This window comes from Macaca nemestrina, chromosome 7, assembly GCF_043159975.1.
Source record: "Macaca nemestrina isolate mMacNem1 chromosome 7, mMacNem.hap1, whole genome shotgun sequence".
NCBI classification, from domain to species: domain Eukaryota; kingdom Metazoa; phylum Chordata; class Mammalia; order Primates; family Cercopithecidae; genus Macaca; species Macaca nemestrina.
This window is the reverse complement of record NC_092131.1, coordinates 82,264,105-82,281,518: the sequence shown is the minus strand read 5'-3', so window position 1 is coordinate 82,281,518 and position 17,414 is coordinate 82,264,105. Positions and strand designations below refer to the sequence as shown.

The 17,414-nt window shown below is 35.9% G+C and overlaps 1 long non-coding RNA gene across 1 annotated transcript in view; it reads right to left on the bottom strand.

The window, feature by feature from the left end:
• Nucleotides 1-17,414, bottom strand: part of LOC139364326 (uncharacterized) — a 317,275-nt gene that overhangs the window by 95,268 nt on the left and 204,593 nt on the right. The window lies entirely within an intron of this gene.

Sequence of the window (17,414 nt, the reverse complement as noted above, 5' to 3'; positions counted from 1 at the left end):
ACAGAAACTAAATGCTAAATGTGTGCAGATGACTCCACTAGGGTTTTTTTAAAAAATATATATAAACAGTCATAGACTAATAGCTTCAAACTAATTCCTTCAAAACAAATGTTTAATTCAGAATTCAAAGGAGATATGAGTTTCATCACTAGTGATAACTCTGGTACTTAAGCCTTATTCTCCAGAGTCACAAGTTAATCCTTAAGGAGAATAGAAGGGGGGATTTTATATTAAGGGCCATGAAATGCTTCCTTTCTATACTGTATTAAATATCAGGCCCAGGTAGTATGGATTCCCTCTCTCTACTGTTTCTTAATGTAGGGGGGAAAAACTGGATTGCCTACTGTGAAATATGAGATAGTGACTCTTGTTGAACTTTAGTGTAACTACACTAGAAAAGAAAAACAACTTACAATGAAGATATTTCTACATTCTCAAGGGAAATCGTTCCTATGTCTAAGTGACCTTTTCTCGACATGTTTCTTTTAGTGTTTAACCTGAACCTCCTATTGTTTCAGTTTAATCCCATTTATCCTGGTTCACTCCCCAGTGGCCACACTGACTAAAAAGTAATGCTACCTCTGGGAATGAAGTTACAGTCTTGGATAGTTAGGTTTGTCAAGTCTACCAGTGCAGGATAGGAGATAAGAGGAAATGTCTCAGGAGGTCACAAATGGTTCAAAATCCAATATAGGTGGCATTACACATTCAGTATTTATGAAAAATTAAACTAAATGTTTTAGTGGGAGTAAATAGAAAAACAAGAAAACAGAATGAGAGGCTATTTACTCTATATCTGTACATTTTACAATGGTTCCCTACAAATTTTCTAGAAGATTCTTACATCAATACTTTTTAATTTCAGGAAAAGAAGCTATAAGAACCAGAATAGATTCACTGAGAATAATTCAAGTTAAGTAAACTTATTATCTTATTTCATAGGTTTCTAGACTGATAAACTAGATAAATGAACTATTATTCCCAGGTCTCTGGATCATTCCTACTTGGTTGGTATGATGGGATAATGGTGAAATGATGAAGACTAAAGGAAGACAAGTTTAGGAAGAAGAATACATTAAACTCATGTGGTATCATGAGATATCCCTGCAGTCATGTGAGGTAGAGAGTTGAATACAAAAATGTGAATATTAAAAGTATTGGTTGGAGAAATATACTTTAAAAAGGATGGAGAGGCAGGAGAAAAAAAGTAAATGGAGAGGTAGAAAAAAATGGATCATGAGGTCTCTTAGGATTTGGAAAAGAAATGTTTCAAGATTATGGTAGTAAACTGCATTGTTGAGTTCTGCGAGGGAATTTAGTAAGGTCAGGAAAGAAAGGTTTCCATTAAGTTTGGAAACATGGTATTTCTCTAATGATTTACTATTATTAAATGTCTTCAATGTAATTTTTGTCTTATTTGTAACTTCAGTTTCTCAGTTGTTACCTGCAATAAGTACAGATGAAGTTTGTCAAAAGTAATATACATCTCTTTTTCTTGTAGAATATCACTCATTTGCCTGAGGAAAATTCACATCTTAATTACTTTGAAGAAATCTCCAAGTACGCCGACATTATCAGTATGTCAGTACAGGTCATTCCTTGCTACCTGTAGAAATGGACGCCCACCATACCTGATGCCAGTGAAACGTAACTGTGGCACTCAATGCTAGAGACCTAATTGCTGCTGTGATGCTTTTGTGAATAGACAGGCAGATGGATCCCTCTGCTGTATTCAGCTGGGGATATGCTACAATAAATCTGCTTCTATACAAAAGTATATAGAAGGTAGTGAGGCACCTCTATCGTTTCACATACATTCAGTCCCATCCTCAGAAAGCACAACTATCTTCAGTATAGCTAGGCTAGCTTGACCTGTGGCTTGTCCTCCATTGCCATAGTTGGCAAATGTTAGACCTCTGTACAGTACCAGCTAGTCTCCTTCTTCCCTATTGGGAAGTTCGACCTCTAGGGAGATTCTAATTATACTTCCAGCAATCTGGTTTCCTTTATTGCCCTGCCAGTCCATCAGACATATGTGAATATGGCAGAAGATGAATGGAGAACAGGGACTATGTGTCCCCCGCAAAAAACTTCTCAGCCCCTTTGCAAATTACAAATGGGGAGGATGGAGTTTGTATAACTTCATCAGCATTAGAGCTCTCTCTTTTACCCATCTAAGACACCTTGTTACTTACATTCACATCACTTCTGTGAAGTGTGAAGGGATTCTAAAAGAATCAATTAAAAATAAAAATGCAAGGTTAAATAACTTGTCCAAAAGCACATAGCACATGAAGGAACAAGATGAGCTTTATATCTGAATATATATATATATATATATATATATATATAGTGTGTGTGTGTGTGTGTATATATGTATCTATAAAACAAAAATTCCCTCATGTCTTTCTTTCTGCCCCTCCTTGACTACCCCCCTCTGCATCTCAGGCAACTATTCATCTATTTTCTGTGTATTGATTAGTTTGCATTTCCTAGAATTTTATAACAATGAACATTCATAGTATACACTTTTTCTCTCAATTTCTCTCATTCAGCATGATTGAGATTAATTTATATTGTTGTGTACAAACAGCTCATTCCATTTATTGCATAACAGTGTTCTGTTATACTGATATGACTATTCATTCACCAATTAATGAATATTTGGGTTGTTTCCAGTTTGGAACCATTGCAAATAAAGCTCCTATAATCATTAAAGTGCAAAATGCAATCTTCATTTGAAGATATGCTTTTATTTCTCTTGGATAACACAGTGGGTGTATGTTTAATTTCTTAAGAAACTGTAAAACTGTTTTTCAATGTGGTTCTACCATTTTAAATTCACACCAGCAGCGTTGAGAATTCTAATTCCTCCACATCTCAACCAATACTTGCTATGATGTCTTTTTAATTTTAGCTATTTGAACAGGTGTGTTGGGGTATCTCATTATGATATTTTTGTTTCCCTAATGACTAATGACAGTGAACATCTATTTTTGTGAGCTCACTTGCTATTAGTGTATCTTCTTTGGTAAAGTGTCAATTCAAATCTTTTGTCCATATTTTATTGGGTTGCTTTCTTATCGTTGAATTTTTGAAGCTTTGCGTATTAATACAATACTTTTATCAGATCTTTGATTTTAAACTACTTTCTACCAATCTGTGTCTCACCTTTTCATTTTCTAAGCAGTGTCAAGGAGTACAAATTAATTTTAATGAAGTCTAATTAATATTGCTTCATGTATTATGCTTTTAGTGTCTAATCAATGAAGTCAGCCTAACTTGAGGTAACAAAGATTTTTTCTCATGTGATTGTCTAGTTTTTAGTTTTCATTTTTACATTTACATTTTTACATTACATACATTTCATTTTTACATTAGGTATATCATGTATACCTAATATATAATTCACTTGGAATAATTATTGGTTTTGGTTCAAGTAAGAATCACATAATTTGATAGGAAGACTATCCCTACTCCATTGATTTGCCTTTGTTGTTGCCTATATAGGTATGAGTCTATACTAAGCTTTCCATTCTGTTCCTTTGTACTCGCCTATAGTTAAGCCAATTCCATACTTTCCCCATGACTAGCTTTATACTAGTCTTTTTATATGTTATGAAAATAACTATTTTTAGCTTCCCAGCATTTTTATTCAAAGTTGTGCTATTCTAGCTCTTTCATATTTTCATGTCTTTTAGAATCCATCAGTTTCTTCAGAAAAGTTTCCTAGGATTTTGTGATAGGATTGAATCTACATATCAAGTTAAGGAAAATTGATGTCAGTAATATTGAGCCTTCTAACCCATTAACATGGTGATTTTTTCACTTTTCTCTAGACAATGTTGTATAATGATTATCTCTACGTAATGTTCTATATTTTTCAGGTTACAGATTTTAACATGTTTTGTCAAATTTCTCTTACGTGTCTCATATTTTGGATGTTATTAAATTTTTTTGTGTGTTTCTGTTGGTCACTGCTAGCATATAGAAATGCAGTTGGGTTTTTGTATAGTTGATCTTGGATCCTACAACCTTGTTAAGCTGACTTACTTGTTCTAGTACCTTTTTAGATATTTCGTACATTTTCTACACAGATGGTAATGTCTGTGAATAGAAAGAGTTGTACTTCTTCCTTTGTAACTAGATACCTGCTACATCTTTTTCTTGCTTTATTGCACTGGCAAAAATCCTTCACTTCGTCATTTAACAAATGTTGTTGATTGCCTGTTATTTGTCAGACATGATTATAGGTGAGATGAAAAGAGTGTAAATGAAACAAGCAGCGTTCTTGCTGTCATGGAGCTTAAATAACTCAGTTGTCTGGGAAAATAGACGTATTTAAATATGACTTTTAATATGTGTAAGGAATAGCTAGTGAAAGTAGGGTTATTTAGCCTAAAACACACACAAAAATTCTGCCTTCAAATATGCCAGGGATTATTTTGCAAAAAATGAATTAATTTTTGTTTTGTATAATTTTGGAGTACTTAACTAGGGTTAGTGGTGAAAAGTCGAGAAGGAAAGAAATTTAAGAATTTACTGCCATAGGCCAGGCGCGGTGGCTCACGCCTGTAATCCCAGCACTTTGGGAGGCAGAGGCAGGCGGATCACAAGGTCAGGAGATCGAGACTATCCTGGCTAAACATGGTGAAACCCCGTGTTTTCTAAAAATACAAAAAATTAGCCGGGTGTGGTGATGGTCTCCTGTAGTCCCAGCTACTCGAGAGGCTGAGGCAGGAGAATGGCATGAACCCAGGAGGTGGGGCTTGCAGTGAGCCGAGATTGAAACAAGCTGCCTCATGAGAATCCTGTGGAAAGTTTATTGAGAGGCTGGATGATCCTTTATTAGTATGCCATAGAGAGGAATCATTTTCAGGTAGAAGACAGAGTGGTTTCTGATTTGGACAATCAAATTCTATGAATGCAAAGATGAATAGAACAAAAACCCTGCTTATATTTATAATCTCATTGGAAAGAAAAATAGATTTGTGATACCGATAAATAAGTCAAATTATGGTTTGATATCAAATGAAGATATTTACAAAGTAGGGAGTAATTAATGGATATATAATTGTACAAATCATATATTCAACAAGAATTGTCCAAACATTTGCTGTCAAATCAAATATATTTATAAATATAATCTCACTTATTTCATACACTCCGGTTACTCTCCAATTTTCCCATTTTCTTTGTCTTGAGTGCCCTTTCTGGTTTCTAACTCCTAACTCCCCCTTCAGCGTTGATCTTGAATCCCAAGAGCTTCTTTTATGAAAATCTCAAAGCTCTAGTCCTCTGTGGTCATTATTTTTCCCCATTGATTATTTACACTTCAGTTAGGTCATCAGGAGAGGAACTACATCTCACATCTCTAAGTATGTCTGATCCCTACAATAACATTGACAGCATAAACTCCATAAACAGGAGCTAATATTAACAACGGCAATCATGCAAAAGAGATAACAGGGAGAAAAGACTACCATAGCTTCAGGCAACACAGAAGATTTTTTTTTTTAAAGAGGTGAGATTTTTTTATCTCCTACTTTTCTCCTGACTCATTGATACATTTATTCATTAAATATTTTTTTGATGACTCATAAGTCTCATCTTGCCAGAGACTGGGGACACACACACATACCAAAATGAGGGAGACATGGCCGCTCCACTCAGGAACTTGCATTTTTATTGTAGAAATAAGAAAACAGGCAAATACACAGAAAAATAAACGAATTAAAAATTTTTCAAGAAATAAACCAGGGACTAGTTTTATGTAGAATGGTCATGTACAGCCTTTCTGAAGAATTGACAGACTGAAACCTAACAAAACAAACATGCAAAGACTGATGGGAGCAGGGAAGCAGGGGATACATTTTAGGCAGAGGAAAAGTTTCTACAAAATGTCCTGTGAAAATGACCTTAGTTTTTGGGCATGAGTGGATGATGATCATGTTACTGGAGCATATGGGGCAAGGGGAAGATCTAGACGAGATGAGCTTCAAGAGGTAGATAGCCCAACTTGTGCAAAGCTTTGAGAACTATGGAGAAGAGTTCATAGTTCAAGAATAAGTCAAGACATTAAAGGAATAGTATGATAGGACATGATCTTGTTTATATTTTGAGAACACATATTGCTCTATGAAAAATGGATTGATGAGTAGAGTTGGAAAGTGGTAACCTAGGGAAGAAATGACACTTGACTGAGCAAGGTTAAAGTAGCAGATTTGGAGAGAAGCTGACAACTTTTTATTTTGTGACCTGAGGTAGCCTCTTTAAGGAGCCATTTGAACTTTAGGAATATCTGAATTATGCAATTCTATCCTGAAGTACAAGCTTAAAGAAGTGCTTTGTTTGCCTAGGAAACACATTGTTCTTTACTTGGATGCTATCTCATGTATAATTTTTTGGAAGAAGGTTGCTATTGAACCAAGTTTATGGATGTCCCGGGCCTCTACCAGCCGTGCTTTTATGACACTTCAAATGACCCTTCCAACACAGCTATCTGTCACTCTGTCAGCAATAGGGCCTGCTTTTCTGCAATGCCAAGAAGTGGTAGCTGCTGTGGAATATAGTTTGCCATAATACTTGCTTCATTAAGAAGAACCAGCCAGGTCCCTTTGTTATCAAAGGCACATAATCTAGCCAAGATAGTAACCTCATCATGACTAGCTGGAGGGCAGACTGGATACATAAGCATACTCTCATGGATTAAATAATGAATTTCATAGCCTAGGAAACATTGTCCCCTTTCCAACACAATGCTGGCATTGAACAGAAGCCATTTTAGAAGGGCAAGAAAGCCACATACTTTGAGACTGGGCTACTCCTACAACCAGAAAATACTCTGGCTCACTGGTAAAGGGAGTTTACTCTAATCTAGCCACTTTTCCATGTTTTCAAGCCCAACCTTAGGTCCAAGTATTCTTTGGCTGCCTTGGAACAATATATGTCAAGGCTGGGCCCACTTTTCACCTTATATACTGCCACATACACTGCTTGCAAAGTAAGTGGCACACGGTCTATGCCATTTATACTTGGATTTTAGCTTACCAAAGTCTTCTAATGCTAGGAAGCAGAAAAATTGCCCCACGACTCCCAGGATGAATGCTACTAGGCCAGATATTTTTTGTTAAACCACCCCCTCCAAAATGTGTGCAGATTAAGAAATCTATTTCCCCTATAAAATACCATAGCAGAGGTTTATTTGCCCTTTCCTTATCACCTCCTGGTACCCCATATAGTACACAGAAAGAAACTGCCTACTAAGCCTTTTATCATAATTATTATCACTACAATAGGTTGTTTATATCTAATGTGCTGGGAAAATTTCTCTTTATTTGGGTGCTTGAAAATTGGGCCTCCAGGAGTTATATAACATAGCTCACATCCAAAAAGAAGGTAGTAGAAAGCTGACTTCCAGAGAATCCAATTCGGGTCATTCAAAAACTAGCCCTTAGTGAACACAATGAGTTATAAGGAGGCGGCTGCTAGGATCTTCCAGGAAAGATTTTCTCATTCTTCAAGTCATAAGAAAGGAGTGGGCCCACTTCTGCCCCTGGAGATCCTGCCTGAGCACTATGCTTAGAATGGCTACAGCAGTGTCAGCATGGAGATGGCAACGAGCTGGGGCAGAGAAGAAAGGGGGGCGACCAGGTCCTTGGCATCTGTGAGCCTTTCCAGTGGCTGCTCCGCTTTTGGACTCCTTTAACATGAGATAATCCCCTTATGATTGAATCCAGTTTAATTTGTTTTCTGCTTTAACATCAGCTTTAAGTTTTCTACCTGGTGAGGTGTTTTGAGAGAGGATTCCCAGGGTGTTCTGGAAGGGCTTGGGGTCTCTGAGGACTAACAGGGTAGTCTCAGAGTGTTACACACTGGAGGGACCAAACCAACTTAGGGATGCTCCCTGTGACATCAGTGCGTCTTGGTGGCAGGCGGTTCCTCATCTTTCGGCTGATTTTCAAAAGATCTTATATCTTCTCAGGTGAATTCAAGACCTGCTGCCCCTGATGGTTCTCTAAGTACCTTCAGACCTTGGCATGCATTCTCTTACAGGCATCCTCCATTTATTGGTGTTTTGTGTTTTCTGATTGTACAGGCTCCTTTAACAGGAGAAAAATATAAAATATTTGAAGAAAACACTTGTAATCCTCACATTCAGACAATGTTTAACATTATCATGATATGCTGTGTATGTGTTTGATTCGTATTTACCCTTTAAAAATGTGATCATCCATTATTTGAATTCATAACTATATCTTGAGCATCTCTACATAATATTAAACATGCATCGAAAGCTTTAAAAAAGCCCTTCAGTCTGAGAACTGCCTCCAGGGAATTCTAGTGCCTAATAAGGACACTAAGGGATGGGGCAGGTAATTTTCTATCTTAAATATTTTCTTTAGATCTATTTCTTAGTACCATTTCTAGATTTTATCTGGAAAAATGGATCGATGATTCTGAAGGCTGATGTGCTAGGCCATATAATCTACTGAGGAAGCTGGAACTTTTCCAGCCACTGAAATGACAGTCCGTGTGTTACCCACACAACTCTGTGGAAGAAAAACTTAGTGTGGTGCTGGAGAGCACGTCTGCAGGTTTTCTGAGTTCCCCAGCTTTGCTGGTTGCCTGTTGGGTGAACCTGGACCTGCTATTTGCCATCCCTAATTCTCCTTTTCCTCATTGGTGAAGTGAAAATAACGATAGCATCTATTTCATCAGGTTGTGGTAAGAATTAGATGTGATAACTCTGCACTCAGTAAGATATCGAATGTCCGCTTTTTCTATTATTAAGGTTTTATGGGTATTAACATGAATTTATACTCACCATACTAGTCTAACTTTCTTCATAAAAGGAGGAATTAAGGATTCAGTGGGTATTTTCTTCATCTTTGCCCCAACACCATCTGCCCTCATCTAGCCCATCTACATTGCCTCTGACTCTCACATATGTAAATTCACATAATTCCTAGAGTACAACAGACCTTTCCATAAATGATTTCATAAACACTTGTCTACACATGGTTTCTTCTGATAGAGTATGCACCCCCTCGTTTCTTCACCCACCTGCCAAATGCTTGCTCATCCTTCAAAATCTCCTCCTCGGTGGAGCAATTTCCCAAATCTCCAAAGAGGAGTTGTTCCACTCTGTACTCCCACAACACCATTTTTAAGCCAATATCCCTAACATAGCACTTAACAGGGTGTATTTGTAAACTGATCTGTTTACATGTCTGATTCTTCCACTGGAGCATATGCTTTTGGGGGTCCAAGGACCATGTCTGCCATCTCCAAAGAGTACAATAACTGCTTAATGAAAAAAAACTATAAGCTGTGCATTTCCCTCAGGGGAGAAAATATATGAGCTTCTAGGAGTCCAAAGGGCAGATCAGTTCCCCTGCTTTGTTCTTTATGTGTTTAAAACAAGAAAAAGCCCCCGATGGAGTCAGAAGGAAGGGTTCCATTCAGCACACACCTAATTACAGTCCTCACTCGATTCCATCTTATAAATGACAACCATCAGATGCCAAGTTGTGGCAGAATGACATCTGGCTCTTTGGCAGACACCCCCGGCAACAGCGGTAATGACTTCGGAGATGGCTCTGGATGTGTAATGCTGTTAAGTTTGTTGTGTGGATTACATTATCCTCTTCAACATCTTTTTACATTGTCCTCTAACTCACTTCAGGTTCTGATTCTGTGAAACCGGGACACATTTATCCAAATTTGCCCAATGCCCTTCATGACCTTGCCGTGGCAGTCCTTTAATATATTTTCATCAGCTCCTGTACATTTTTCACAGAGAGTTGTGAATGTACTTCACAGCCAGTTTGTGTTCTCATAGGCAACTCAAAAGGGGAAGGTTTTAGTCGTCTGGGAGAAAGCTCTTTAGTACTCGACCAAATTGCATTTTCTAAGATGACCACATTTGGGGCTCCTTTTGAAATCATGTGATATAAAGAAAAAATGCCTCAGTCAGTACATATGCTTTGAATTTGAAACCAATATCCAATGCTTCATTAGCTCCGAGGATGAACTATAAAAAGGCAGGGGTTGCTACCATAACAGTCTTGCTTCTGACTGAGAAAAATATATACATTTTAATTTTTTCCTAGGCACTAAAAACAAAGGCTTTATCTGAAATTTCATCCACTTTTCAGAAATGATGCATTTAATTTTCATCTGAGTTCTTTTTTCTTTTTTTTTTTTGCCTCTACCACAAAGAAACAGGAGGCCAAACTGGGGAAAGATAATTATATAAGAAAAAAAAAAAATTCCCTAATGCTTTATTTTGCCAGTTATTGTGATTTTGAAAGAAATTGAAATAAATCAAATAGGAGATATATGTATACATATTCAAAGGTAAAAAACATTAAGAGAAAAATTAGGACCCAAATGATAAATCATTATAGCAAGTGATAATAAACAACCCTTTTAGTATAATAAGCCCCTAGAATTGACAAGCTGAAATGTTAACTTTATTTTATGGGTATTTTGACTGTTTGCTTACCAAATAACTGCAATACTCACAATTGAAAATAAATCACATGATCTAGTGTTTCAACTTATTGGGGAAACTTGTATGTGTAGAACCAATGCATTTATCATGCTTAATTGGAAATTAATGAAACAATATTTATATTGTTTGTGCTTTTACTTTCTTAAAAGTTTAGGCATGCCCTTTTAAAAATGGATTACATTTATTGAGAATGCTGATGGAAATCCTAGATATGGAATTATGAAATGTCAAATGTAAAATTAAAAAGGGAAATAATTTTTAAAACTACATACAATAGTTCGTACTCTATGCTGTAATTCCTCAAAATCCTGAAGTGATTTGTAGGAAATAGGAATATTTATAGTTCAAATTTTTTTTAATAAAGACAACAGACATCAGAACACAATTGTTCAGGAAATTGCCAATTGTTCAGGAAATTGCAAAGTGATTTTTATTTATAATAACTAGCTGATGAGAAATGAAGGGATCTTTCACTGAGTTGTCAAATATTTGGCCAAAGTCTCCTGTGCCTTGGTTAACAAAACTTTAGTCCCCATAAATATATTGATGTCTCCACGAAAGGTGTGAACAGATGCTTTATCTCCACATTGTGTGCATAAATGTAAGTTCTGAGATGTAAATTGATCAAACTGTAGAAACAAATCATTTAAGATTTGTGCAGTGATTAATAACAGAAGCCAGTAATCAAATCTCCCTGCCACCAGCACATCTGTTACACAGAGTTTCTAGTTTGCCGTATTATGCAAATGTGCAATAAAACAAATACATTACTTAATTTAGCAGCTGGTTCAAAAACATTATTTTAGGTGATTTCTTTATGCTTTGTGTACTTTTGCCATTGATGGTGGTTAATGTGAACTAATTCAATTGTTTATGAGATGAAGGCTTCCACATAAAAAATAGCCCTCAGGAAAGCCAGCTCTGAAGAAATTCATTGTGACCCTGGTCTCTAAGAACCAAACACTGCAGCAAACACAGGATATGTCATGACTCTCAGACGTCCATTCAAACAGCTCAAGAGCCTTTCAGCGCTTAAATGTGAGCTCATTTGATTTCTACGTCCTGGAGGATCGAGGAAAATCTCATGACTAGTTCTAAAACTTGTAGGATTTTAAGTTGGTTAAACTTGGCACCATAACTGGACAGCAGATAGTTGAAAAGCACTATATATGCCCAGTTCATATTCAGGGTACCTTGGTTAATATTCAGGCTTTCCATCTTTTCCATTATAGACCCATAGGGCAATTTCTAAAGGACCATTTAATTGGTCATTTATAAACCCACTTTCACCAATGACCAAAGTGGGGAATTACAAGCACACTTACATAATAATACCTACAATAAAAATAACCAACATTGATTGAAGACACATTTGCATAGCACTATGAAACATCCTTAAATGCAATAGCATTTTCATCTTCATATTTTACCAACGAGGGTAGTGGGATTCAAAAGTGACTTGCCCAAGGCCTCAGGGCAATGAGACTGAATGAAGGTCTGATTCCAAAGCTCATGCTCATAATTACATTGTCTTGTTTCATAAACCAAGGTTAGATTTCAATAGGAGACCTGAGGATAAAGAATAGGTGTAGAGTATGTTCTTAGTACCACAGAAATAAGAGGGAGAAACTCTAAGTTGCTAAATAAATAGCATTCACTTGCATCTTCTGCAAAGTAAGTGAGACCAGAGTGAATTGAGAATTCAGACACTAACATTATGAAAGAAAACGCATGGATTTAGGACAATTGACTGAGAACAGGCCTTTCTGAAATGTGGATTACCCAATGGAGAATGTTAGGTTCTCCAGAAGAAACAAACAAACAAACAAACAAAAAAACATAAAATAGGATGTGAATATACATAGAAAGATATTATAAGGAACTGACTTATGTGATTCTGGAGGCTGGCAATTCTAGAACATGCAGTGTGGACCTGCAGGCTGAAGATCCAGGACAGCTGATGGTAAAGATGAAGTCTAAAGGCATTCTGCTGGAGAACTCTCTTGTTTGAGGTGGCTAGTTTTTGTTGTTGTTGTTGTTCTATCTGGGCCTTCAACTGAATGGATGAGGTCCATTTATATTGGGGAGGACAATCTGGCTTACTCAAAGCTAATCGGTTTAAATGTTAATCTTATTAGAAAATACCAACCAAACTGACATGTAAAATTAACCATCACACAGACCAAATTTATACTTTAGATACCAGTAAAATGAGGTACATAAAAATAGTTTTTGAAATAATATATTTCAGGAAAAGCGAACATCATAGACAAAACTAGGACTCTGGCGAACTTATTCCTATTTTTGAGTTTAGCATTGTTTATATTTTGAATGGCATAGAGGGTGAAGAGAGACAAAAAACATTCTCCATAATCACTACAATATTTTAGTGCTTAGGACCTCTAAAGACCCTGCCTTCTCCATTGCTGGAAGTTTCAAACCATCATTATGAGTTTGTCCTGTCTAATCCTTTAGAAGTTATAGTAAAAGTGGCATGAATTCATTTGGCAAACATTAGGCCTAACAACAACATTCTTACTTGCTGTAGAAAATGTGAGGGCAGCATTGTATAATGGGCAAGAAGGAGGCATTGAAGTCAGAAAGGCTCATTTCCTTACACTTTCTATCAGTGTGATTTTTTGGCAAGTTATCTAACTCTAAGCCACAATTTCCATCTATATAAACTAAAGATAATTGAGCCTATTTTCCTAGGGCTATCACGAGGATTAAAGGAGTTAAGGCATTTGGAACTCTGGGCACAGCATCTGACATGTGATAACTCAATAAACATTATACTTGTAATAGCCATAGGAGAAAGAAAAAACATTAGAGTAAAAGGTACAATAGTAGAAGCAAACACATCCATACTTTCTACATGTTGAGCAATGAATATTCTTGGCAAAGGGGCTATTGAGTTAATAACAGGATCATTGAAGAACTATCATAGATAGACCCTAGGCCTCTATTTTTGGGAACAACACTTCTATATCATAGCAACATAATGCATAGTAAAATCATAGCCGGCATACTCAAATTTCACATTAAAAATACATTTGGAATAGGAACAGTTTCAAAGGTTTTTTGCTTTTAGAATTATTTGTTTCTAAGCTAATTTGTTATTTACTGTCTGCAAATTTTAGGAATTATATGCATGGAAATTCCCACAAAGTAAAAAATAAAATTTTTTAATGAAGTGGAAGTTTTATGGTCTTGAAATTTAATGATTGTCAATAGTAGGTATTGTAGACATTTTACTACACATTTTAAAAATTTGCAATTTTTATTACATACTTTGGAGTCAAAATTTCTTTACAGGTTACAAATATTATTGAACTTTCTTGAAAAGTTAACAGATCCTAGATATTATTCATACAGGGCATAGTAGTTAAATTCTCTTGCATCAATTTTGATACTATAGGAAGATATATGGAGAAAGAAATACAGAAAGGTACATTTTCATCATTAGATAAAAATGTCTTGAATTAAAACAAGATTTTTAAAATCATGAAGTATTTTAAACATTTTGAAAGGTATTTTTAAAATGAAGTACAGTCTATAATTTATTGTATTCCCCACTTTAAAGTTAACTTTTTTCCAGAAATATTCAATAACTCTTTTGGGTTCACAGTTGGATGCTAGGTTAGCTGAATGTAAATTTCAAAACTAACAATTATACTCAGCACTTTAAAGGTATTTCATTGTCTTCTGACATTTTATTGCAATTGAAAAAGTTTGCTGTGAGTGGACAGTGAATTGCCTATTAGCTTCTCGGGTTTGCTCTCTTTGGTATTCTATCGTTGGTCTATAGTCTGCCTAGGAATGAAATGAATACGTGGATGGATAGATCTATGTGTGTTTTAAATCGGAAGATTCTGGTCATTTATCAATTCTGTAAAGTTTCAGACATTTGGTTTCCAAATACTTCTTATATGCCTCTTCATTTTTCCTTTCTGATATCCTATTAGCTGAATGTTGAAAACCTTGACTCTTTAAGCTTCCTTGCATGATTTTTGTATTTATTACTTTCTAGTAGTTTACTCAGATTTGTATTTCAAATCACAAATTTGCTCAAGCTGCTTTGTTCTCACCTTTCCTCGGTTTACTACTTAAACCTACTTTTTTTTTAATGTGATAAAATTCTTCATATCTACATGTTCTATTTGTATCAATTTGAAATTTGTGTATTTCATGGTATCTTATATTCTTGGATTTCTTTTTAAAATTTCTTTAAACATTTTAGGCCTCCTTTTTACTTTGTGTAATCTTTAATTTACTATTTCAAGTTCCTGGCTGCTAATATTCTTGGTTTTGTATCTGTTGACTACACTCATGCTGGATTATTTGTTTTTACAAATTCATTTTTCTCTTGAAACCTGGGTTGTAGGAGAATGTCTATAGAACAGTTTTGCATTTATTTCTGTTTGTCTCAGGGATTCTACCACCAAGGATACATTTTTCTCAGACCATGCAAACTGAGTAAATTTAAATGCCAAACTTGCATGATTCGTGGGTCCATGATTAAAACCCACTAAGCAGGTGCTTTGGGACCTGTTTGTCACTCATCTATTTGGGAAGTCAAAGTCAGTAGACTCTTATTGTCTAAGATATTGGGTGGATTTTTTTCTAGCCGATCCTTTTAAATTCTTAGACTTATACATACATATTAGTGCCAACATCCTGCCTTGTACAAGTCAAAATCTCATGTCCGTTATCTGGGGGGTGGGGAACTAAAATCCAATCTATTATATTAGTTGGACAATAGCCCACTCTAGTCAACCTCACTGTCAGTACACCTTATAGTTTAAATTTCTTTGTTTTTTAGTATCTGAAGATTTACTTTCTTGTGAATTCTACTGACATTTTAATACTTTTTGTCAATCAAAATGAGCAGTTTTAAATGTTTATTGTTGGAGAATATTTATTTTTGTTAGTGCTATGGAATGAATTGTGTCCCCCACTCCCAAATTCATATGTTGAAGCCTGAGCCCCCAGTGTGATGATATTTGGAGATAGGGCCTTTGAGACATAATTAGGTTTAGATGAGGTAATACATGTGTAATCCTCAGACAGGATTCATGTCTTTATAAGCAGAGATACCAGAAAACTCTGTCTCTCAGCCACATGAGGACACAGGGAGAAGGCAGCTCCTGCGACCCAGAATGTGAGCCCTTACAATACCCAACAGTGCTGGGACCCTCATCTCAGACTCCTAGCTTTCAGAACTGTGAAAAAATAAATTTGTTGTTTAAGCCAGCTGGCTGAAGTTATTTTGCTATGGCAGTTTGAAGAGATTCAAAGAAGACTATCAGCCATCTATCTTTCTGAAATGTTGAGACTCCAACTCCAATCCTTTACTTGTTCAATTAATATAGATGACTTGTAAAGAAATAAAAAAACAATTATTGCGGCTTTTACATTTAAATCAACAATAGGGGCCCACTAGGATGAATGCTGCATTTGACTCTCCCTGGATTTAGGTAAACCACAGTATCTGAGCAAGTGACATACATTAAAAAAAAAAAAAAAAAAAAAAAAAAAAAAGTCTACTAATTCATTTGGAACAAACAGTTTAATTCCTGTAAATCCCAAGGTAAAGAATTAAATTCAGAAGAACAGCCAAGAGCGGAATGATTTTATTTTGTCAAGGCAACAAGAAAAAGAAAAAGAAACAACAACAAACGGCCTCTATATGAATCCAGAAACCAACTGCTTTGGTTTAAATGTGTCCTCTAAAGTTCACTGGAAACTTAATCCCAACACAGTGTTGAGAGGTGGGACTGTCATCGCATAATGGATTAATACCTTTATCAAAGGCCTGGTTTAGTTATCACATAAGTGATAAAAGGAAAACATTCATCTCCCCTTTCCTTTCTCTCGCACGTGTTCTTTCACCACGTGATGCCATCTGCCATGCGAGAAGGCCCTCAACAGATGCAACCCCTCAGTCTTGAATTTTCCAGCCTCCAGAATCATGAGAAAAATTTATATTATTTATAAATTACCCAGTCTGTGGTATTCTGTTATGGCAACAGAAAACAGACTAAGACACCAATCTATTGAAGCCTAATAAAGTAAAAACTTCTGTATTGCAAATAAAATATCTTGGGGGGAGTATGTTTAATAAAAATGGAGCTATAATTATTGTTGTAGCTATAAATTATTACCAAGAGTCCTCTAGCTAATTTGAAGCTTTAATGTGTCTATAGTTAGAAATGAGACATTTACTGCAATAAACTATGTAGTATCTGTTGCTCTCTTAAAACAAAGAAATCTGTTGTATGGCAGCCGTATAACCCTGGAGCATCCTGATGAACTGTAAATAATCCAGGCTCTACTGTGTGGGGGGCAAAAAAAAAAAAAAAAATTAGCTGAAATTTAATATAGAATTGTATTCTAGCCGTGTAACCAAAGGCTTTAAAAGCACCTTATCCTTCTCTTTCAGAGGCTGGTATTAATAAAATTACTTGGTAATTTGGCAGTTGGAAATTGTGACCTCCAGTCAGTGGCTGGGTCACAGATGTCTCCCTCCTTTCCTTTTTAAACACTGATGGGTTCAACAGAGTAAACATTGACTTCATATATAAGCAGAGTATTAGGTTCTAGTCACTTCCATAGTGGAAAGTAAGCAGAGCAATTTAATAGTGGGTGTGAGAAGTGGAAGGAGGGGGAACCAGGATCATAGTCAAGCAAATAATGGAATGAATGCCCTATTTAAGTATGCCAGACATACTCGTGTAAAAGAAGCTTGTGGGTCACCAGATACTACAGGAATGGCATACTGGTTTGATCCCATAATTAAAGGAGAAGACGTAAGTCAGGAGCATCTCAGACCAAATGTGTTGTGCTACCATACACTATAATTATTACTCTTACGAGTCTTACTTCAATAGGCACT